Source organism: Leopardus geoffroyi, chromosome D1 (genome assembly GCF_018350155.1).
Source record: "Leopardus geoffroyi isolate Oge1 chromosome D1, O.geoffroyi_Oge1_pat1.0, whole genome shotgun sequence".
In the NCBI taxonomy this organism is placed as follows: domain Eukaryota; kingdom Metazoa; phylum Chordata; class Mammalia; order Carnivora; family Felidae; genus Leopardus; species Leopardus geoffroyi.
The window spans coordinates 84,589,538-84,615,754 of record NC_059329.1 but is presented as its reverse complement, the minus strand read 5'-3'; the positions used below and the strand labels follow the sequence as shown (position 1 = coordinate 84,615,754).

At 36.4% G+C, this 26,217-nt stretch overlaps 1 protein-coding gene across 1 annotated transcript in view; it reads right to left on the bottom strand.

Moving 5' to 3' along the window:
• The window catches only part of LOC123600483, a 48,166-nt gene that overhangs the window by 4,818 nt on the left and 17,131 nt on the right, over positions 1 to 26,217 (bottom strand). The window contains exon 7 of the mRNA XM_045482526.1: positions 2,016 to 2,122. The gene's annotated coding sequence lies outside the window, so the exon portion shown is untranslated. The remainder of the gene's footprint in view (positions 1 to 2,015; positions 2,123 to 26,217) is intronic.

Here is a 26,217-nt window from a genome sequence, read left to right as displayed (position 1 = left end):
AAGCCCCACATCGAGCTCTGCTGAGCATGTGGAGTCTGCCTAGGATCCTCTCTCTCCCTCTATCTCTGCCCCTCCCCACTAATGCACACTCTTTCTCTCTCAAAATAAATAAACGTTAAAAAAATAAAGGGCTATTTCCACAAAAATAAATAACAATAATAATATAGAGGCTATTGTGAAGAGTGCAGACTTAGAGTCTATAATTTCATGTTTATAAAAATCTTAGATTCTATTTCCAATAACATAAATGTTGGAAAACCTAATGCTATGTGACAGTTACTCAGGCTTCCGATATCTGGTTAAATAAAGACCGGAAATAAGTTTCAAAAGTAGATTGAAGTTCATTCCTGAATAACGTCAGTAGTTCTTATTTTAATTATTAAAAATAAAACCTATGCAGAGTAAGAAGTAGTCTCAAAAATGAGCCAACAAAAGAAATTAATAACCTAGCTAAGAAAGATCTTGGGCTTTGGAGTCAGGCAAGATTCACTAACAGTTCAGGTTAGTCATTTGATTTCTTCAGGCTTCCTCAATAAATCAGTACAGTGATACCTATATGGTAGGTTGGTTGTAAGTTCTAAATGAGATAATGTCTATAAAGTGCTTTGCATTTCTATTATATGTAATATAACTGTGTAAAAGTTACCACCAAATTTAGTGGCTTAAAATAATACATATTTATTATATGACAGTTTCTGTGGGTCAGGAATCTGGGCCAAATTTAGCTAGATGCCTCTGGCTTGAGTTCTCTCATGAGATTGCAGCCAAGTTTTTGGCTGGGTCTGAAGTCTTGTCTGAAAACTGGACTGGAGAAAAGATTTCAAGCTAACTCATGTGGGCTTCTATTCCTTGGGACTATTAGATTGAGAGCCTCATTTCCTTGCTGACTGTTGGCCAGAAGCCTCTCTGTTTCTTTTCATATGGACCTCTCCACAGGGCTACGTGGTAATATGGCAGGTGGCTTTCCCTAAAGTGAGCAGTCCAAGAGAAAGAGAAAGAGAACATTTAAAACAGAAAATGCAGTCTTTTTACAGCCTAACATCAGAAGTGACATCCCATGACTTGTGCCATATTTGATTCATTAGAAGCTGATCAGTAAATCCACTCAAGAGTAGGGGATTACACAATGATGTTAAGTCAGGAGTTTGGGGTCATTGAGGATCATCTTCAAAGCTATTGAGAGAATGGTTACGGTTCCAAACAGGTGGATTTAAACATCCCCTGATCATAACAATTATAATAACAGCAATCTTTCTATGGAGCTTGTTATTGCCAAGCAGTGTTTTAAGTGTTTGTATACATATTAATTAATTTAATCCTTACAAATTATCATGCTTCTTTTGAAGATGAGAAAATAAAGTTAGAGAGAAATTGTCCATGAACTAAAGTGTCCATGGTCACAGAGCTTATAGTGTTATATTTGTAATTTGAATTCAAGCAGTTCCAAAGCCTAGAGTCCTAAATATTATGCCGTACTACTGCACAATCAGTGGCCCCTAACCTTTATGACTTTCTCAGGAATCTGATGAAAGATATGAATTCTTTTCTAGAAAAATATACTAAGGTACATTTTCTGTACCATTTTAGAGGGTTTTCAGAAACTCTGAAATTCACAGATGGACACCTGATGTAGAACCCTTGTCTATATATAATGCTACAACTTGAATAGAATTCAGTAAAACCTAGATTTCTTCATAGCACAAGCTGGTGTAGTAAGGAACAGACTGTGAATCAGTAGAACTGAGTCTGGATTCCAGCTCAATAGGTAAGATTTCACTTGAAGCCACAGTCCTTTTATCTGTAAAATGGACATAATCCTTTCTCTGTGTAAGAACTAGCATACACTGAGTGTAAAAACTCACATATATTACTTTGTACCATGCACTGTTCCAAGTGTTTTTCTCAGAGTATCTAATTTATTAATACTAACACATCCTCCCTTTTCCCTGTGAGATAGATATAATTATAATCCTGTTTTAGAGCTAAGGAAACTGAAACCCAAAGAGGTGAGGTACCTTGTCTACGGTCACATGGTAAGGGGCAGAGTCAGAATTTGAACCAAGTCAATCTGATGTTGAAGTCCATATTCTTAAATGCTGCACACCATCACCCTCTGGGGCTACTGTAAGAATACAATAAATATGCAAATATGAAAATATTCCATAAATGGCAAGTGCTAAACCATTCCAGATACATAGTTGAAAGAGAAACGAAATTTATTTGTATTGCAATCATGTAACTTCACAGCTGTGAGACCTTAAACAAGACTTTTTAAACTATCTGGACCTCTGCTTCCTCAACTATAAAAAATGAAAAATCATACATCTCTTCCCTTTCTTAAATATGATGCCTACAGGAAGACATTCAGTAAACTGTAAAGCATTAAGTTAATGTAGGTTCTTATATTTATTTATATTTCATCTAATTACCTTGACAAAGGTCCTTAAAGTGGATAAATGGTATTTCAAACTCAAAACCTTGAGTTTCTTTTATAGAGGATAATCTCCAGAAAGTATCAAGCCTGGCTACATTTGCTGATGCCTGAAAAAAAAAAAAAAAATATATATATATATATATATATATATATATATATATAAAACCAGGTACCAAATATATATGTATGTATGTGTATATATATATATTTAAAACCAGGTACTATCAAGCACTAGACTTGTCTTCTGAACATCTAGACCCACCTGCAGTTTAAATTTTTCAAGAATTGGTTTGGCTTTAGGGCACCTTGGTGGCTCAGTTGGTTGAGTGTCCAACTTTGGCTCAGGTCATAATCTCACAGTTTGTGAGTTCAAACCCTGCATTGGAATTAAAAAAAAAAAAACAACAATTCCATTTACAATAGCAACAGAAATAAAATAAAATAAAATAAAATACTTGGGAATAAATTTTACCAAGGAAGTGAAACTGTATACTGAAAACTATAAAACATTGATGAAAGAAATTGATGAAGACACAAATTATTGAAAAGATATCCCATGTTCATGAATTATAAGAATTAACACTGTTAAAACATCCATACTACTCAAAGCAATCTACAGATTGAATATAATCCCTATGAAAACTCCAATGCCATTTTTTTTTTACAGAAATAGAAAAACAGAGTCTTAAAATTTGTGTGGAATTATGAAGGACCTCAAATAACTAGAACAATCTTGAGCAAGAAGAGCAAAGGTGGAGGTAGCACACTTCCTGATTTCAAACTATATCACCAAGTATAGTAATCAAAAACAGTATGGTGTTGACATAGAAACAAACACGGATCAGTGGAACAGAATAAAGAGCCAGAACAAAAACCCACACATATATGGCCAACTAATTTTCAACAAGGTTGCCCAAAATATATAATTTATTGAAAAATTATCTTGAAAAAACTGGAGAGCCACATTTAAAAAATTACGCTGCTGTACCATACACACAAATCAACACAATGGAGATTGAAGACTCAAAGATGGGACCTGAAACCATTAAATCCTAAAAGAAAATGTAGGAGAAAAGCTTCTTGACATTGGTCAATGCAATGGTTGTTTGATATGTCACCAAAGCACACGCAACAAAAGCAAAAATAAGTGGCACTACATCAAAATAAAAGTTTCTGCACAGCAAAAGAAACAAATGAAAAAATAAAAAGAAAAGAAAAGGGAACCTATGGAATGGAAGAAAATATCTTCAAACTATATATCCAGTAAGACGTTAATATCCAAAATATATAAGCAACTCTTACATCTCAATAGCAAAACAAAACCAAAAAAACCCAGAAAAAAAACACAAAAAACAAAAACAAATAACCTGATTTAAAAATGGGCAAAAGACCTGAATAGACATTTTTCCGGAGAAGACATATAAATAGCCAACAAATATATGAAAAGATGCTCAACATCACTACCTATCAGAGACATGCAAGTCGACATCACACTGAGATATCTCCTCACACTTGTTAGAATGTCTATTATCAAAAAGGTGAGAGATAACAAATGTTGGCAAGGATATGGAGAAAAGGACTTGTGCACTTGGCTATGAATAGTCATAGCCATTATAGAAAACAGTATGGGGTTCCTCACAAAATTAAGAATAAAATTATCATCTGATCTAGTAATCCCACTTCTGGATATGTATCCAAAGGAACTGAAGTCATTATCTCAAAGAAATATCTGTATTCCCATGCTCATTTATGCATTATTCATAATAACTGAGATATGGAAACAACCTAAGTGTCCATTAATGGATAAATGAGTAAAGAAAATATGATACGCATGCATGCATGTGCATGTGAGCATGTGCCTATGTGCACGTGTGCACATACACACAATGGGATACTATTCAGCCACAGAAAATAAGGAATAAGGAAATCCTGCCATTTGTGGGATGAAATTGGAGGGCATTATGCTAAGTGAAATAAACCAGAGAGAGAAAGACAAGTATTGTATGGTATCACTTATATGTGGAACCTAAAAAAAAACAACAAAAACACCCAAACCCTAAAAAGCGTTAAACTCATAGTAACAAAGAGTAGAATGGTAGCAACTAAGGACTTGGGTGGGGGAGGGGGGTGGGAGGGAGTGGTATGAAGGAAATGGTAAGATATAAGTCAAAGGATATACATTTCCAGTTATAAGGTAATCTAATATTCAGCTGCGTGACTTTAATTAATAATACTGTATTGTGTACTTGAAATTGGCTCAGAGAATAGGTCTTACGTATTCTCATTGTAATAAAGGTTACTATATGAGGGCACCTGGGTGGCTCAGTTGGTTACGTGTTGGACTCTAGATGGTGGCTCAGGTCATGATCTCACAGTTCATGGGATCCAGCCACACATCGGGCTCTGTGCTGATAGCATGGAGCCTGCCTGGGATTCTTTCTCTCCCTCTGTCTCTGCCCCTCCGCAGCTGGTGCTCTCTCTCAAAATACATTCATAAATTTTTAAAAAATAGAAAGAAAAGGTAACTATATGAAGTATTGGATGTGTTAATTAACTTGATTGTGGAAATCCTTTCACAATGTGAACATATATAAAATAATCACATTGTACACTTTAAATATGTTACAATTTTGTCAATTATATTTCAAAAAAGATGGAGAAAAAAAGGTTACATACAATAGTATTAAGAAGGTTAGCAATGGACTCAGGAGGCCTACATTCAAATCTCAAGCCTAGACGTATTGTCTATGTGACCTTAAGTGAGTTGCCCAACTGCTTTACACCTGCTTGTGCATCTGTAAAAAGGGGATAATAATAGTACTAACTTTATAGGATTGTGATGTGGGTTAAGTGAGCTTTGTACATATTCAGAACAGTGATTGGCAAATGTTAAAGACTCAGTAAATATGAGTTATTATATTTGAATGACTGCACTCTCTTCCCCATGTCTCATTTTAATACCTATGAAGTGGGAACAGTACTGAATTTTATTTCTGATTAGGATTGTAACACATTTTCAAGTTGCTTGAAGAATATTTTAAACTCTGTAGGTGCTATGGATCTACAAAGGGTAACTGTTTTCCACTTTTAAAAGGGAGAAGATAATTACTATGTGGTCTTTTTCAGGAGAAGCATTATTCAACAAAGAGTTGGGTTTTTTTTTTGTTGTTGTTGTATTTTTTTTTTTAGCACCCACAGAGTTGCAAGCTACTGTGGGATGACTCAAATGATTTAGAAAACTCAATTCTGGAATGAAGTGGAATATTTTTCTTATATCAGAATTTTTGTAACTGCAATATCAGAGCAGGAGAATATCAGTTTTCATGTGGGAAAAGAAATCCTTTCATAAGAAACATACAATATGTTACAAAGAGTAAGTAAAGAAAGAATCTATTTTAAACTGCCTCTCCTCTTAAGAAAAATAAACCCATTTATTCTTTGCATATTATGTCCATGACTACCCTCTGCTTTATCAGAAGCTCAAAGGTATCCCAGGCACCTATCAGGTCAGCCTTCCACCAAGTGCATTTCTATTTTTGATTCCTCAGAGGAAACAACAAAGCTTACAGGCTTGTTTTGGATTGGAGTTTTTCCCTGTCACACTGAGGACTAACTGAGCCCAAACCCCCTACTTAATGGCACTGACAGAGACCAGCTCAAGGAAAAAGACAATGTGAGTTTATGAAATAAACACATAAATATCTGTTTAAAAAAAGATGGTGACATACAATCTTGTCATTAACAAGACATTTAATTAGAGGACCAGAATATCATAGGCTCACTTACAGCATCTTCAAATCCTCTCCAAAGAGCACCTCCACCCTTAACAACTAAAATTTAAAATCAGACAGAAATTGGGGCGCCTGGGTGGCTCAGTCGGTTAAGCATCCAACTTCGGCTCAGGTCATGATCCTGTAGTTTGTGAGTTCGAGCCCCACATTGGGCTCTGTGCTTGACAGCTCAGAGCCTGGAGCCTGCTTCAGATTCTGTGTCTCCCTCTCTATCTGTCCCTCCCCCGCTCACACACACACACACACTCTCTCTCTCTCTCTCAAAAAAAAAAAAAAAAAAAAAAAAAAACCACTAGAAAAAAACTTAAAAAAATCAAACAGAAAAAGATGCTTGCTTTTTTCACCAGTTAAATACAACTGGAACTTGTGCTTTACTTAACCAGATTTCCTGAGCAGTTATCCTGGACTCAGATGAATCCCAAAGAATGGACAGGGTATATGTGCATTTTAGGGTATATATTGGGGGAGAATGCAGAATGTTATTTGGGGAAGCATTGTAACAGCATAAATTCAGAATTAATCCAGTTTATTAGTGAACAAAGGTCAAACAGGAAAAGTCTTGACATGCCTGGGTGAGGTGTAAAACCCAGAGGTATTGAGCCAGGGTACCTGCCATGTGTATATCATGGGTCAAGAAGACCCCACAGCAGAGTTTAAAGGGAGAAGTCCAAGCCATAGCCAGGGTGAAGGGTACAGTTGGGTTTTAGAACTTAGAAATGGGAATGAGAACAGAGCCATGGCCCGAGTTAGCAAGGATGAGGAGGGGAGACTGAAAATTTCCTGAGTGAAATTTTTGCCTCTGTCCATTAGGATGGACAACATACCAATCAGCCATGGATACAAGGAGAGCCACGGTTTCCTCATATTAGGATGACAAGTAATTTCCCTAGGATCTTAAATAATCCCGTAAGAGTAAAGAGGAGAGAAGGAACACTAAATTTGACAACCCAAAAGAAAATGAGTTTCAAATGGTAGTGTTTCAGTTAAGTTCTATTTAACAGGGCAGATTAAGTTTTTGCCTCTTAAGCACAAGACACACATACAATTACATTTGTACTTCTGGATTTGGTGCAGTAGACTCCGTCGCAAAGGACAAGAAAAAGGAAGAGAAGTGCTCACCTCAATGTGGGGAGAACCAAAGGGTCCAGAGAAGGGAATTTTGAAATTAATACATTGTGGATTCTCTGGGTACCTGGGTGGCTCAGTCGGTTAAGTGACTAACTCTTGATTTCAGCTCAGGTCATGATCTCACAGTTTGTGAGATGGAGCCCTGCATCAGACTTCAAGATTACAGCACGGAGCCTACTTGGGATTCTCTCTCTCCCCCTTTTTCTGCCCTTCCCTCACTCATGTGTGTGCATTCTTTCTTGCTCTCTCTCTCTCAATAAATTTTAAAAAATACACTGTAGATTCTCATGTACAAAAGCCCTTTCACTTACTCTTAGCTTCTCTCCTTACTTTGAGAGAGGTCTGGAAAAAACAGTTGCTAGGGCCAGTTAGTTTTGGAAGCCCTGATTAAAATTTGGCAAGGCCTGAAGTTGACTGCCCATTTTCATGGTTTGAGAGCAGTTTTATATATTGATTGCACCTTTCAAGTTTAAAATACAACTTGTAGTAAACAGCATGGCTTTATTTAAAAATCTGAACAGATACCAGTGGTGGGATGGAGATTGGCAATGGCAATGGTACTTCTAAAGCATTGAACTCCTTTGATGTTTGCTTGCATTTTCCTTTTTTGTTACCCCCATGGCCAACTGCCAAGACAACAACTGAAATGAAAACAATACAGTTCCCAGAAATGAGGTCTGCTGTGTTTTCCCTGGCAAGGGAGGGTTCTATCATATGAGCCCAAATGTTGGAATGCATCTTAAGATTGATTGATTCAAACAATTGCTTGTTTTAATTTTTTTTAAAAATTCATTTATATTTATTTTGAGAGAAAGAGAGAGTGCGAGCAGTGAAGGGGCAGAGAGAGAGACAGAGACAGAGAGAATCCCATGCGGGCTCCACGCTGTCAGCACAGAGCCTGATATGGGGCTTGAACTGACGAACCATGAGACCATGACTTGAGCCGAAATCAAGAGTTGGATGCTCAATGGACTGAACCACCCAGGTGCCCCTGAAATTACATGTTTTATACATTACAATATAGGTCAATTGATAAAACCATGTTTTCTGTATTTGGGGCCAACTATCAAGTTTAAGAAAAAAAAATAGAAGAATTAGGAAATTGAAGAAGAACAATAATTTAATGAGATCAATTTTATGATTTGATAATCTATACATTAAAGAGTTATATTCAAAAAAATGTTTATTTATTTTGAGAGAGAGAGCATGAGAGGGGAGGGGCAGAGAGAGAGGGAGAGAGACAATCCCAAGCAGACTCTATGCTCTCAGTGCAGAGCCTGACACAGGACTTGATCTCACACACAGGGTTCAACCTTATGAAGACCTGAGCCTAAATCAAGAGTTGGAAGCTTAACCAACCAAACCACCCAGGTGCCCCTAAAGAATTCTATTTTTAAAATATAGAGAGCACATAAACCAGTGCTATCAAATGGAAAGTTGGGAGATAAAAATATTATAGTAAAGCTTGAGGCCAGTAGGAGGTCTCTATGTATTAATTAATTAGCCCAATTTGGGGGGGAACATTTATAATGTACCAGACACTGTTCTCATGTTTCGTGCCCCACGTTGGGCTTTCTGCTGTCAGTGCAGAGCCTGCTTTGGATCCTCTGTCTCCCTCTCTCTCTTCCCCTTCCCTGCTTGCGCTCTCTCTCTCAAAAATAAATGAAGATTAAGAAAAAAAAAAAAAAGAAAGAAAACAGAGGTAGCAATACCAAAAATAACAAATAGTAGACACTAATAGCAACTTCATCCTCTGAACTGGATTGAGGGTGCAGATCCAAGAGACTGTAAAGGGCCCTTTGAACAGACTACAGTTAGTGCAAATTGTTTTAAACTTTACAAACCCTTGCAAGATTTGGTTGAATCTTCAAAGGAGGGTCCTGATTATAATAAGAATAAAAATATCATTAACCACCATGTAAATAACAATAACTGGCAGCTCAAATTTAAATGGTATTTTGAGAATTAATCAAATACTCTCATATTTATTATGTAATATGATTTTTAGAGAAGGGCTACTTATGATGGTAAGAAAACGGACATTGTACCCTGACTTTGCAGATGAGGTAAGTAAGATTCACTTAAGTTGAGATTAAGTGCAGTCTTTGAAATGCATCCTGTCACGCAGCCAGCATTAGTTTTAGTCAACAACACTGCAGCAACATCCTCTTGTGCTGGGATCAGATTCAAAATTTAGAACTTATGGCAAAAACTGAATAAAGTCAAAATGACTTTGAAAAATTTTCTATAATCAATCACCAGGAGGATCTGGCTTCTTTAAAAAATATAATTGTTTTATATACGAAATTCTAGTAAATTAAATGCACGCATCATGCAACTCTACTGAATTTCTGTAATACAGCTTAAAACCAAGGCCATTATTTATTTTGCAGAGAATATATTGTCTAGTGGTCTATGAACTCCCTTAATTTCTCTTCTAGGATCGTTCTCTGCTTAAACAGAATCTCCACTGCTCTAAATTTCAGAGAAATCCTAAGGGTTCTAGGATTCAGAGCCTTTGATCATCAAATAGGTTCATTATTGTAAAGAACTAATGACTCTCGTCTTAGCTTTGTTGCTAAACAATTCTTCACAGCACAGTTTTCCCTCACATATTTGGACTTCAGCTAACCCACATACTTTCTGGGAACTTTCCCAGATCTTTGAACATATATAGTAAAAGCAGAGGATTCACATATCTATTCTTTGCTGTTAGAAATTTAATGGTAGGAAATTTATCCACGTGACTTAGTTTCAGCATTTGATGTCTTATGAGTAAGGCAGGTAGGAACAACTGCAACTAAAAGAAGACTCTCAAATCCCACTTTGCTACCAGGGAATTATAAGAAATAGGAGTTCAGGGATTTTATTTTTTTGATGGTTTTTCCCCCCTAAAATTCTAGTACCCTCACCATTTTGAATCCTAAGCTATACCATTGTAATTTATGAAAGTTCTAGTTCTAAAAGACTTTTCTAATAGATGATTAAGTTCTTAAAACCAAGACTTTTTTCAAGAAATCCAAAGATATTTCTAAAGCAGTTGTCAACAAAATTGACAAAATTAAACAATTTGAAGAGTAATAAAATCAATTGAGGATTTTAATTGTGGAGTTCAACTCTAATTTTTAAAATGTCTCAACTTGGATCATCTTAGGATAGGTTAGTAAAAAAGTACTGGAAAAAAAATACCCAGATTTTACCACTTACTGGCAGATGGGTTTTGGCAATTTATTTAAATTTTCCAAACTTCACATTCTTTCTCTTCTTTTCTGTTTCCTTTCAAATAAATGGGGCAAATGACCTAGTGGGAAATGGTGATTTTTTTTCCTTTAATTTTCCCCTTCATCCTCATTTTAAGGTAGTAACCATGCTGTATAATTTCTTGTTTTTGGTATATTCGTAATATATTCTATAGAAAGCAGAAGCTGGATCATGCTTTTTCTGTTCTGTTAAACTTTATTTTTTATGATCTCAAAGCCATAAATAGGATGTTAATGTCCCGCTAGAGAGGGAGTCAGGAGTAGGTATATAAGTCAGAAATAAACTGAGCAGGGAGGGGAGCTTCTGAGAAATTGGGAAAACAGGAAAGTTTATGCCTCCCCAGAAAAGAGGGCACCTACGCTCAAGGATTCAGTTGCTTTGGGGATGATGGTGAAATCTCAGAGGACAATGGCTGCCACCTTGTAGGTCTCCCAGCCTTACTTAAGAGTCATATGACTGAAGCCTCACAGGGAAGCAGCAGGGCAACCTCTCTTGCCTACATGGATTGGGATCATCATGGGTGCCTGTATGGCCACTGGTATGAATGGGTGACTGAAAACCAGATGGGCCTTCCCGAAGTCTTAGTGTCATTTTGATCCTGGTGTTTTGCACACTCTGGAGCATGGGGAATGATCTAACAACAAACCAGGTTACATGACCTTTCAGCCTACTAAAGTGGGGACCAGAGTCAATATTTGGTTGACTGAAAACACATTTTAATGAGGTATTTCTTACAGACCTCACATTATGGGCTGAGAATCTGACAAATAACTTGATATACAGTTGAGCCTTGAACAACATGGGAGTTATGAGTGCTGACCGTCACAGAGTCAAAAAATTCTTATATAATGTTGACTCCTCCAAAAACTTAACTACTAATAGCCTACTAACTACTAATAGCCTACTGTTGACTAGAAGCCTTACTGATAACATATACAGTTGGTTAACATGTATTTTGTATATTATGTGTATGATATAATGTATTCTTTCAATAAAGGAAACTAAAGAAAAGAAAATATTATTAAGAAAATTATAAGTAAAATACATTTACAGTACTGTACTGTGTTTATAAAAAATAAATTCACATATAAATGGACCTTGACAGTTCAAATTTGTATTGTTCAAGGATCAACTGTACATTGATTTTACCCCTCCTTCCTTCCTGTCCTTCCTTCTTTTTTCCTTCTTTTCTTTTTTTCTTGGAATCTTCCTGGAGTCCATCTGAATCATAATTATTGCTGACCTTCTGGACTGATTAGCTCAGTGGATTGGGGTATGTTGTTAAATGAGTCGTGGTCGCATTTTATTCATTTATTGCCCAGAAAGCTTTAAATGGAAAAAAGGACTAACCAACCATCAGACAGTCCTTTTATTGGATTCACAGACTCCCCACATAGGAATTGATTGGTCAAAGTGAATTTTAGAAGACAACTTGATGAATAACCATAACTAAAAGAGGTGTAAGTCTTGCCAGCAACAAATAAATGTCCCTACAGAGAGAGCAGCATCAAGTTTCAGAAATGACAATTTCTTAATGTTAGTTGAAATAATGGTGCTTTTCCCCCTTAGGAGTCTTGATATTAATTAAAGTAAAATTAACTGTTGTGGACTGTGATAGCTAAAGTTTTAGTCAGCTCAAAGTTTTGTGCTTCATCACCACCCCCACCTTCTGCTGACAGAGTCCTCTTTCTCATGGAGAATCCATTACACATATTTTGGTGCAGAAGGTTGGCCACAGAGCTAATCATAAGACCTGACCAATTAATTAGTACATTGCGTCCACTCACCATAGTGATTGATTCAAGGATGGCTATAAAACTGATGACATCAATTGGAAAGTTCAAAAGAATTTTACAGTTGGATCTGTGTCTTTAAGTATTATGTAAAACTAGAATTAATTGACAGTTGTCATTTTTGCTACCACATGAGGAGAATTTATCTAAAAAAAAGACAACATTTGAGTCTCTAGATAAACCTAGCTTAGGCTGGACTTCTTAGTTACATTATCAATATAAGTTATACCCTCCATTTTTTTTCTTAAACTTTTTTGAGATGGACTTCTGTCACTTGTTTTCAACAGTGGCTGATTCATACACTCTGTCTTCTGTTTCCCTCTCTCTCTGTCCCTCCCTTACTCTCTCTCTTATAAATAAAAAATAAATAAATAAATAAATAAATAAATAAATAAATAAATAAATAAATATTTTTAAAAAGTGGGGGGTGGCGCCTGGGTGGCTCAGTCGGTTAAATGTCTGACTCTTCATTTCAGCTCAGGTCATAATCTCACAGTTCATGAGTTCAGAGTGGGGTCTGCTTGGGATTCTCTGTCTTCCTGTCTCTCTGCCCCTCCCCTGCTCATGTGCTATCTCTCTCTAAAACATATATATATATATTTTAAAAAGTGCCTGATTATAGAAATCACATCAAGTCAGGAAATTACTACAGTAAAACCTTGGGTTGCAAGTAACTTGCTCTGTCAGTGTTCTCCAAGATGAGCAAACATTTCTAATTAATTTTAACTTGATAAATGGGCAATGTCTTGCAATACGAGTAGTACAGGATGCTGAATGTCAATGATCACAACTGAGCCAAAGGCTCTTGAAATTCTCTTTGATACATGAATTACAAGCATGTTTCCAGAACGAATTATGCTCACAAACCAATATTCTATAAGGGAAAACTTAAGATTCCTTGAAAGCATTTCAAAACGTTTGTAGCAATAGGGCTGGTCCTTTTGGTAATAGCATATTTTAAATAATATAAACATTAAATCTGTCTTTCAGTAGCATGTCTAACCTTGTTTGCTTGTAAAGACTTCCAGTAGGGATAATTCTGTAGAACACAATGGAAATTTCTCTGCTCTTCTGCAGGTTTTGTAATTTCTGAAGTAGGAATTATTTCCATGAAGAAGGCTGCTGTGGACCCATAATGGTTTTCATAGAAGAAACTAGCTTTGTATCAATTTGTGGTTATAACTAGGAGAAGTTTACAGTTGTTAAAAATGCTATGGGTGTATTAAGTCACAGAACATTATGTAATAGTACACAAGCCTTGGCAACGAAGGGCTATTATTATCTGCCAAAAGGATGTTGACAATGCTCTGGGTTCTTTCACCTGAGGGGGATGGTATTTGCTTCATTTACTGGTCTTGTTATATGAGTGATTGTATCAAAACAACATATGCCAATTGATCACAAAAACCCATTTCTTGCTGCTTGGTAATAGAATAGGTGACATTATATCTGAAGGCAGAATCTTAACAGGCTCTTATTCTTGAAAGTGCTAGGATACTAATGAATTTATTCTGTACTCTTTTTGGATTAAAAGAGGAAAGTATTCTGCTTGCCTAGGAGAAAATAAAAGTATTCCTTAAGACAGTACATTTAGTTATTTTAGCTTTGTATTAACTGGGCCATGGTATCAAGTTATGGAAGCTAGGTCATTCCACTTAAGCAAAAGGGTGGAAAGTCATCAGGAGGTTTGGTCATCAGAATGGACAGCCAAACTGGAACAAAGTCAGAGAATCTGTTGGACGTCAGAAATAGCTGACATCAATGATGAAAATTTGAATTTTATCAAAAAACTGTATAAGAATTTATTAATAATTGTGTCTATTTTGTTATCTATACAATTTACATTAATAGATATATTATTAGTTAGAGTAGGCTAGCTTCTGCAATGAACATCCAGAGTATAATAATTCAAATACAAGTTTATTTTTATGAGGCAGAACTGGAGAAATTAATAAGTTAAGGCAATCCTCTTCCACATAATCATTCAGATAGCCAGATTGACAGATGCTCTACCATCTTCAAAATATAGCTTCTCAGGTTCTAGAATCATTTCTAGTCCCACTGTCTAACCGGGAATAAGAGCATGGAGAAATACCTCACATAAGATACCTTGAAGTGGCACATGCCACGTTTGTTCCCGTTTCATTGCCTAAAACTTGATCACACAGCCAAACTTAATTGCAAAGATAGCTGGGGAATACAGTTCCACTTAAACAGCTAATTTCCACCTGCAAATATACAACATGGATAGGGGATCAAGAATTGTTAATGGACAGCTGTTCATCTCTGTCGTAATGTTCTAATATACGGTCATCTTTGGTTTTCTGGAAGGAACCACACCTGGTAATGTATTATTCTTTTAAGGTACTATATATTCAAATTGACAGTTCTATTCACAAGTGAGTGAAACTATAGTTTTATTTTCCTTTGTTAAGTATTTTATTCTTGATATCAGTGTGCATATATAAGATTTGGGGAAACACTGGAAAAGTGTAAAAATTATTTAAGTTTCTAAAAAGTCATCCATGAAATATCTTGCCTAAGTGCGTTTCTTGAAAGCTTTTTTTCAAATTATATGGGTATATCTATCTCACACTTTATCCGTTCATCCATCACTAGGCACGTAGGTTGTTTCCATATCTTAGGTATTGTAAATAATACTTTAATGAACATTTTGGGGAGCAGGTATGTCTTTGAGATAGTGATTTCATTTCTTTTGGCAGATAACAGAAGTGGTATTCCAAAATCATATGGTAGTTCTATTTTTAAGTTTTTGAGGAAACTCCATATGTGCACCAACTTACATTCCGACAGTGCAAAAAGTTTCCCTTTTCTCCACATCCTCGCCAGCACTTGTTATTTCTTATCTTTTTAATTTTATTTTTTTAAATTTACATTCAAGTTAGTTAGCATATAGTGCAACAGCGATTTCTGGAGTAGATTCCTTAATGCCCCTTACCCATTTAGCCCATCGCCCTCTCCCACAACCCCTCCAATAACCCTCTGTTTGTTCTCTATATTTAAGAGTCTCTTATGTTTTGTCTCCCTCCCTGTTTTTATATTATTTTTGCTTCCCTTCTCTTATGTTCATCTGTTCTTTGTCTTAAAGTCCTCCTATGAGTGAAGTCATGTATTTGTCTTTCTTGGACTGACTAATTTCGCTTAGCATAATACCCTCCAGTTCCATCCATGTAGTTGCAAATGGCAAGATTTCATTCTTTTTGATTGCCGAGTAATACTCCATTGTGTGTGTGTGTGTGGGGGGGAGGAGATATATATATATATACACACCACATCTTCTTTATCCATTCATTCATCGATGGACATTTGGGCTCTTTCCATACTTTGGCTACTGTTGATAGTGCTGCTATAAACATTGGGGTACATGTGTCCCTTCGAAACAGCATACCTGTATCCCTTGGATAAATACCTAGTAGTGCAATTGCTGGGTCATAGGGTAGTTCTATTTTTAGTTTTTTGAGGAACCTCCATACTATTTTCCAGAGTGGCTGCACCAGCTTGCATTCCCACCAACAATGCAAAAGAGATCCTCTTTCTCCGCATCCTCGCCAACATCTGTTGTTGCCTGAGTTGTTAATTTTAGCCATTCTGACAGGTGTAAGGTGGTACCTCATTGTGGTTTTTATTTGTGATGTTGATGAGTGATGTTGAGGATTTTTTCATGTGTCAGTTGGCCATCTGATGTCTTCTTTGGAGAAATGTCTGTTCATGTCTTTTGCCCATTTCTTCACTGGATTGTTTGTTTTTTTGGGTGTTAACTTTGATAAGTTCTTTATAGATTTTGGATACTAACCCTTTATCTGATATGTCATTTGCAAATATCTTCTCCCATTCTGTCAGTTGCCTTTTAGTTTTGCTGATCGTTTCCTTCACTGAGCAGAAGCTTTTTATTTTGATACTTTTTTGATACTAGCCATTCAGACAGGTGTGAGATAACATCTCACTGTGGTTTTGTTTGCATTTCTCTGATGATTAGTGATGTTGAGCACCTTTCATGTACCTGTTGACCCTTGGTATGTATTCTTTGAAAACTGGCTATTCAGATTCTCTGCCCAACTTAATCATATTGTTTTTTCTATTTAGTTGTATGAGTTTTGTTTTGTTTTTTGTTTGCATTTTTTTTTTTTTTGGATATTTTGGACATTAACCTCTCATCAGATATATGATTTGCAAATATTTTTCCCACTCCATAGATTGCCTTTTCATTGTGTTGACAGTTTCCTTTGCTATGCAGAAGACTTTTAATTTGATGTAGTCCCACCTGTTTATTTTTTGCTTTTGTAACCTTTGCTTTTGGTGTCAAATTAAAAAAAAATAATTACAAAACTGATTATCAAATAGCTTAAGCTATGTTTTCTTTCTTTATGTTTTCTTCCAGGAATTTTATGGTTTCAGGTCTTACATTCAAGTTTTCAATCTATTTTAAGTTGATTTTTCTGTGTGGTGTAAGATAGGAATCAAGTTTCATTCTTTTGCATGTGGCTTTTCAGTTTTTCCAAGAGCAATTTTTTTTTAAAAAACAAAGTTCCTAATTTCTTTTCTGTTTTTGTTCCATTTAGGATATGTGTGTCTATTTGAGTTATTTATTTATTTATATTTTTATTTTAGGGAGAGAAAGAGAGTGCAAGTGGTAGAGGGGGGAGAGAATCTCAAGCAGGCTCCATGCTAATTAACCACAGAGCCTGATGTGGAGCTTGATCTCACAACCTTGGGATCATGAACTGAGTCTAAATCAAGAATTGGATGCTCAACCCACTAGGCCACCCAGGCACCCCTGTCTGAGTCAATTTTTAAAAAATTCTGTTTAAATAGTACTTATGTCTTTGGGGTACCTGGATGGCTCAGTTGGATAAGTATTGGACTTCAGCTCAGGTCATGATCTCACGGTTCCTGGGTTTGAGCCCCACATTGGCCTCTGTGCTGACAGCTCAAGAGTCTGGAGCCTGTTTCAGATTCTGTGTCTCCCTTTCTCTCTGCCTCTCCCCCACTTGAATTTTCTCTCTCTCTTTCTCTCTCAAAAATAAATAAACGTTAATAAAAAATTAAAAAAAACATGTCTTTTATAGAATTGTGCAAAATATTCTCTTATTCTATAATTATTTTAACTTATTTTAAAAATAAACTATGTTCTTTTTCTTTTAATCATTCTTAATTTAGTATACTAGTTGTGTCCACATTAAAAAACAGAAAAAGCTAGGCTAAGTAGTTACTTACCCATTTCATTGTTCCCTTACTCCTCTCATCTCCTGTACCTCCCCAGCCTGATCCTCATATACCCACTTTTGCCAAATAACCTGTTCTTAGAGTTGTTGATAAATTTTCTGTTCTCTAATTTATTCTAAATTATTTCTGCTCTTATCCTCATTCACTCCTCTTGATTTATTTGGATTAATATATTGTTCTTTCTCTAAATTCTCAAACTTAGTTTTAAAATCAGTTTTAGGAATGCTTGAATGCTTGGCTGGCTCAGTCAGTTGAGTGTCAAACTCTTGATTTCGGCTCAGGTCATGTTCTCACAGTTCATATGTTCAAGTCCCATCCCAGGTTCCATGCTAACTGCACTGGAGCCTGCTTGGGATTCTCTTTCTCCTCCCTCTGCCCCTCCCTCCCTGCTCACATGTACATGCACACTCTCTTTCACAATTAATAAATGAACATAAAAAAATGAAATCAGGGGCACCTGGGTGGCTCAGTCAGTTGAGCGGCCGACTTCGGCTCAGGTCATGATCTCGCGGTCCGTGAGTTCGAGCCCTGCGTCAGGCTCTCAGAGCCTGGAGCCTGTTTCAGATTCTGTGTCTCCCTCTCTCTGACCCTCCCCCGTTCATGCTCTGTCTCTCTCTGTCTTAAAAACAAATAAACGTTAAAAAAAAACTTTAAAAATGAAATCAATTTTAATTAAAGGGAATCAACCTTTCTTTTTCTTTCTTTCCCTTTCTTTTCTTTTCTTCCTTCCTTCCTTCCTTCCTTTCTTTTTTGCTATGAAGTGTCCTCTGAGTACATCTTTGACTGTAGTTCATAACTAAAATATACTATTATTGTTACATTTTCTAGTTATTCTGTTTTTACTTTTGATTTACTTTTGACATAATTTAGTTAGTAGATAATTAAAATTTTCTGCTTTCTTTCAAATGTCTTAATGTTTGTGATTAGAAAATCTAATTTGTATTATTGCTACTTTGGGGAAATATACTGTTTTCTTTATGCCACTTGAGCAAAGGGTGGCTTTTCTTCATTTTAAGACCTACTGATCATCCTGACTATATTACTTATTCCTTTATTTATTTACTTATTTTTTATCTGCTGAATTGTCTTCTAGAGTGAGAGAATGTGATAAAAACAAAATACACTATCAATATATTTTGTTAATTTTAGAAATGTTCTAATTTACTAGTTGTCTACCATATATAAATGGTACCTATAGGTAAATGGTAGCTATATCTCATGGTTTGGATCCTTCATCATTATAAATTCCAATCTGTGTCTTATTTCAACTTGGTCCAAATTTTTCCGTTATAGATGATACTATTCAGTTTGAGGCATGAGCTTTGTTCTACTAAATATTTCAGTGTTATCATATCTTTGCTATTTTAACTTTTTTTGCTTGTTTTTGTTTAATTTGCTAAAGGTAGTTTCTCTTAAATTTAAATATAATTTAAATATAATTTAAGTCATCCCTCACAGAACTTCCTATAATATGATGTAATTTTAAATGAAAGAAAGGAGAACAAAAAATTACATTTTCACTACAATATATAAGAAAATGTATACATATGGTCAAAACATAGAAAAGAATACGGAAAACTTAAGTGGCCACATTAAGGCATAAATATAGAAAGGCTTAGCATATTTCCTTTGATGTGGTTAGAATGTTATCTTGGTAATAGTAATAATAACTATAATAATATAATTTTAATATAATAATATAGTAAACGTTATTATATAATAATAACATATTATCATCATCATCATCATCCTTATGCCATATATGGATGATATAAATGCTTAAATGAATCAATTCATTGTCTAAAGCAATTTCCACTAATGATACTGGGGCTACATTTGATGTGAATTTCCCCTCTCATTACTCTACCAGTGTATGTACCCTGAGAAGAATTTGCTTTGGCTAACCTACCTCACATACCTCCAAGTTATGATTACTACTCCACCTGCCTTCTCATTAGAGCACCTTGCAAGAGCCCATGTGGGAGAATCATGGTCTCAGATGTCCTAGTGAGGCCAAGTGACCAGTGGAGAAGTGTGGTATTCGTGCACTTATGTAATCTCACTCTTTTGTGTATGGACTGGAACTAGTGACTTGATTTGAAGGAATGGAATACAGCAAAAATGGTGGGACACCACTTCCTATGACTTCCATCTTCCTACTTGTCCTCTCTCTTGCTTGCTCTGACAAGGCCAACTACCAGTATGGACAGGCCCATGTGGCAAGTATTCCAGGGAGGCCCACAGTGAGTAGATTTTGAGAAACTTCTGAAGCCCTCAGTTCAAAACCAGTGTGAGACAATGAATCCTGCCAACAACTACTGGAGTCAACTTGGAAATAGATCCACCCCTAATTGGGCCTTAAGTTAACTGCAGCCTGTGGGAGACCCAGAGCCAAAACATTCAATTATGCTCACTGAATTCTAGGCCCACAGAAGTTGTGAGATAATAAGTCTGTGTTGTCTTAATTCACTAAAAAAATACTTAAGATGTTCCCCTGTAGAAGGGTGCCACTGTTAGTGATCTACACTTTACAATTAAGGGTTTAAAGGGAATTTTCCTCTTTAGATTTCAGGTTTCAGATTGTGGTCTGGCCCTGTTATTTCTTTCTATATTCATATGCACCTTTATTGAAATCATTTTACTTTTGGAACATGAAAAATTACCATTATACAATTTATATACAGAGAAGAAATCCAGTATAGGCTCAAGTTGTTCATCTGTAACTACATGAAAACACCAATTAGTTCCTTGCTTCTGTGAATTCTGAGCTTAAAATCCCTTCAACAAATCTCTGATCCTTTCTCAGCTAAGATTTTATAAGTAGCTTATTTTTTTCATGTATCAATTGTGCATTACATAGAAGAACTTGGATCAGGGACTTATAGAGATTAAGAGAAAGTTTAAGTTCTGACCTTAACCCTTATCTCTAACAATTTTGCAGGGAAGAACACAGACACAGTTCGACCCAATCACATTCAAACACGGTGCTTTAGGAAGCTGAGTGTGTGAATGATAAATAAGAGGGTAGGTGTACAGATGAATAAGAACAGTCCTACTCTTGAGGGGTTGTTAAATGCTGCTGGAAGGTGGACAGACAATAAGTATTACTGAATAAAAATGTAGATCTAACTGGGAATCTAGTTAGAGAAGACTTCCTGAAGGAGGCAGCACATGAGCTGGATCCTGAGTCTCAAGCAGGATTTAATGGTTGGAGATAAGGGTAGGACAAGAGAGACAGTGTATTCTGAATATCTAGACAAGCAGGAGACAATAAGAATCTCTCCCAGGCAGCAGGAAAGAGTTTAAATTAGCCAAACCTAGTAAAAGGTAAAGGTATAAATATAAGAAATGATAAGAGAGATGTGTCTGGAGCTCTTGAAAGAGGTCAAAACTAGAAGTACTAAACTAAGAATTGTCTGCATTGAGGTGGCATGCAAAGTGGATGATGTCCCTGAGGAAGGAAGTAGAGAGGAACTGAGGATGGAGCCTTGAGGATCACCCACATTTAGGGAGAGGATAATAAATTGAGGCAGCAGAGCAATCCCTCTTCTGCTTCACTGAGAATTTTGTTTTAAACCTCACAGCCTTACTTGTATCTGTAACCTCTTTTCTTCAACACCCTCTGGTCTCCAACTCGCCAGTGTTCATTTCTCTCCCATCATAGATAGATCTGAGTATGTCTGTCAAATCACTTGGAATCCAATGACTCAGGTGTGAGTCTGAGAGCTGGCATGTTAAGCTGTGCTACTAAGCACAAGTGAACTCACTTCTCTGAGCATCAGTTTCCTCATATAACAAAAGCTGACAATTATGCTTTCTCTGTAGGGTAATTGTGAGAAATAAGTGAGATAACATGAGGCAGCGTCTAGCACAGCACTTGGCATATAGTAAATGTTCCTTGAATCTAAGGCTGAATTGCCAAATGAGCTACCCTATGATGGCATGATTCATCTGTAACTTTTGTCTACAGCTGAAAGATTTACAATTATACCACGTTTATTGGGGAAGAGCTATTTATCACATGAAAAATTATGCTTTTCATGTTCCAAGAGAATTAACTTTCCTCTAAATTTCATTTCCTTATTCCTTTTTTTCCCCTTGCCTTGGCCTTAGTGTATCATGGGAAACATTTTTTCCCTTGCTTATGCTTCATTTCATGATAGGCTGTTATGAGCATATAACACAAACCACAAAAATATCAGGAAAATATGGAATTGTAAAACTAGGGTTCAATCCAATTCAGAACTTTGGTTTAAGGGGAGACTTTATATCTTTTCTCCATGGAAATTCCATAGTGTGGGGTGCATAAGGGTGGCTTGCTCTAAGAGTTTAGGAGAGATTAGGTAATTTATTCTCTGCCTCTGTCAGCATCTGCTTTTTGTTACATTTTATTCATAAGCATTTTTTAAACACATATTTATAATCGCCAAGTTTTGTAGCCCTTTGTATACCTTTTACTGGCTGTTGAATTCACTTGAAACCTTCTCTAGGAATCAGCCTGAAAATAATGCTTCTTTATTTTTATCTTCAAGATACCCAACCCAGTTGGAAGGGGAGAAAAAGAATGTCTGTGGGATCCTGTTAAATTTCCATCCCTTCCCCTGTAGTTTCATCAAGATCAAACAGATTCTACATAGCGGCGGCAACATAGAGCAGAGAGCAAATCAGATGCATATGTGAAGCTGTGATAAAATAGAGCTTTATAGAAAGGGAAGAAAGACCTAGCAGGCATGCCTGGCTGGCAGCTGAAGAAAGTGTTACTGTCATTATTAAAGAGAAATGAATATACTGCCAAGGCCCCGAGAATAGAGTATCAAGTATTGCCTGTGGACCCGATGCTGAGTGACTCATTCGTTTGGTCTTTCTGTACGTCGGAAAGCCAAGTGCCCACTTAGAAAATCTGTTGATAACATGTATAATATAAAACACTTTAATAACTGTGGAGATTTGAAAGATCCTCAGTTTGTGGAAGAGCTGTGCTAAGCAACCTGACATGCAAACTTGTCTAGTCCTGGCAAGAGCACTATGAGGGAGAGGCTAGCATTAGTCCCATCTTATAGATGAGAAAACTGCCCAGAAAAGTTAGGCAAACTGCCCAAGGTTTATGTTTGGTAAATACCAGAGCTGCTTTTTAAACCTAGGCCTGTTGGCACCAAAGACTATGCCCAATCATTCTGCTAAAAAGTTGATGCTACTTTTTAAAGTTTCCCATTACTTATAGACAATTCTATCCAACTAGGGTACAATGTTATAGGAAGCTAGTGCAACCATTAGAAATAGGTTATGTCATCCATGAGTTTATTAAATCATGTGTCTTAAAAAATTTATTTCAGGTGTTTATTTCATCATATTTCTAAGGTACTAACCTAGATTCATGTTTCTCAGCTAGTACCTTGTGAGTCTAAAAATGTATTTTAATTCCTTATAGATTGAGTGCAATCAGAATTATATTCGATCCTTTTCTTCCCTCCTTTCCTTCCTGCCCCTGCTTCTTCCTTCTTTCCTTCCTTCCTTCTTTTCTTTTATTTAACATTTACTGCACACTTACTAAGCTTTGGGGATAGAACACTGAAAAGCTTCCTGCATTATAAAGCTTTCATTTGGGGTGCCTGGGGGCTGAGTTGGTTGAGCGTCAGACCGTTGATTTTGGCTCAGGTCACGATCCCAGACTCCTGGGATTGGGCCCTGCGTTGAGCTCTGTGCTGAGCATAGAGCCTGCTTAAGATTCTCTCTCTCTCTCTCTCTCTCTCTCTCTCTCTCTCTGCCCCTCCTCCCTGCTCACGTGCTCTCTCTTTCTAAAATAAAATTTAAAAAAGATTTCATTCTAAAAAATTAAACAATAAGTAAATACAAGTATTTCAGATAATGATCTATGGCATGGAGATCATAAAACAAGACGCTGTGATGGTGACTGTGGGCAAGAAAGGCCCATGACGTTTAGCTGATGACCTAAATGATAAGAAGGAGTCAATCACCCAAAGAACTGAGGTCAGGTCTCCCAGGCAAAAGGAACTACAAGGGACAGAACTACTACAACCCCTGGGGATGGAAAGGACTTGATGTATTAAAAGAGAGCAGCAGGTGTAAGGTCAGAGATGGAGGCATTGCCTGGTCCTTAGAACCTTGTGGGTCCTTGTAAGGAGTTTGGACATTATTCTCAATACCTGGTAAAGTCAGTTAAATAGGATAGTGAAATGATCTGATTTAAGTTTAAAAAGATAAGAGCTATGAGAAGAAAGAACTTAGGGGAATAAGAGTAAAAGCAGGGGGACACATGAGGAGGCTTTTAGAATAAGGATGGTGGTGTCCAGGTACAAGGCCACTCAATTTGTAATGCCGTTTCAATTTGTGATGCTAAAGGATGGTCAGTAAGTAACTAACAATGTCCACTTATGATAAGAGATGGTGGGAGAAAGAGAAGAATCAGATTTAAGAAGTGAGAAGGTAAATAAACTGGTTCATTCCATATCATTTTTGGAGATTACTATTATGATAAGAAGGAAATTTCCTTGTAAATATCCCAATCTACCTAGATCCCTATTTCATTTTCCTTCAAATCCCCCCCAGATGTCACAGCTAAGGCCAGTGGCATTATCTTCCTCCTCCTATCCTCTCTCTTACCTCTCTTGTAGGCAACCTGAAAGTTAGGAGAAATTAGTGAGGTCTGGATCTGAGACTCAATGCTAAGGCACACTTTTAATAAATGAAGCTCATGTTTCCTTTAGAAGCTGGGAAAATTCCATGTTTAGAAATGAACTATCATCCAGGCAATGGAATATTCTTTAGTGCTAACAAGAAATGAGCTCTCAGGACTTGAAATGGAGGAAACTTAAGTGAAGATTTCTAAGTAAAAGAAGCCAATTGGAAAAGGCTACATACTGTACACTTCCAACTATATGACATTCTGGAAAAGGCAAAACTACGAAGACAATAAAAAGATCAGTGGTTGCCAGGGGTGGAAGGAAAGAGAGAGATGAATAAGCAAAGCACAGAAGTTTTAAAGGATAGCAACAATCCTTGGTATGATATTATAATAATAGATAATATGTATGTCATTGTACATTTGCCCAAACCCATAGAATGTACAACACCAAGAGTGAACCCTAAGGTAAACTATGGACTTTGGGTGATTATGATGTGTCAATGTAGGTTTATCCTTGGTAAAAAATGTACCATTCTAGTGAGCAATGTTGATGAGAGAGGCTATTCATGTGTGGGGCAGAGGTATCTGAGAAATCTCTGTACCTCCCTCTCAATTTTGTGGCAAACCTAAAACTACTCTAAAAATGAAGTATTAAAAATAATCTATCATAACTGTATATATTTTTTGAGCATACTACAGAAGTTTAACTTTATTAACCACCATTAATCATTAGGGAAATGCAGATCAAAGTCACAATGAGACACCATTACTCCACCATAATTACTAAAATTAAAAGTACTAAAAATTCCAAGATATTGTGGGGCAACTGTATACACTTTCATATAATAGTGGGAGTGTAAATTGGTTGAACTACTTTAGGAAAATGTATACACTATGACTCAGCAGTTCCATTTATAGGTTCACACCCCAAAGAAATAAGTACTTATAAACCATATTTACAAGAATATTCATAGATGCTTTGTCCATTGGAGCCCAAAATTTAGGGGCATCTGGGTGGCTCAGTTGGTTAAGCATCTGACTCTTTATCTTGGCTCAGGTCTTGATCTCATATTCATGAGTTTGAGTCCCATGTTGGGCTCCACGCTTTTTTTTTTTAAAGGCCAAAACTTAAAATAACCCAAAAATGCATCAAAGTAGAATGAATAGTGATATCACTATACAGTGGAACAATACACAGCAATGAAAAAAACTACTGCATTTACAACATGAATGAATCTCATAGACATATGCTGAGGAAAATATATTTCCACTTCTATGAACAGGAGATGGTATGAGGGAACCTGCTGGGTTCTAGAACTTCATTAAGTATATTTTTAAATGACTAAAGTTATGACCACTTTTAATATCTTGGGTTTGATACTAACAAAAATACTGAAGTATACTCATTCTACTAAAGGACAAATAGGGCGAACTTTATCTTGTCTGAGGTAAGAGGTCATGTATGAATTACGCCTGGCAGATAATTTCAAGAACATTTTTACCATGCATCTATAACATATATGGTACAGCATTTAAGATTTAGGAAGGCATGGGGCACCTGGGTGGCTCAGTCAGTTAAGTGTCCGACTTTGGCTCAGGTCATGATCTGGCAGTTCCTGAATTCGAGCCCTGCGTCGGACTCTGTGCTGACAGCTCAGAGCCTGAAGCTTGCTTCAGATTGTGTCTCCCTCTCTATCTGCCCCTTCCCTGCTCTGTCTCTGTCTCTGTCTCTGTCTCTCTCTCAAAAATAAATAAACATTAAAAAAAAATTTAGGAAGACACAAAAGCACAAGTGAGATTTTTTTCTTTTAATCAGTGTTAACCTCACTAGCATAGTGCCCTAAAGTTTGACTATATTCATTGTTTTTGAAAATAGGTTCAACTTGACAGGCCAGCCAAACATTTTCCTACCAGCTTTTGCAT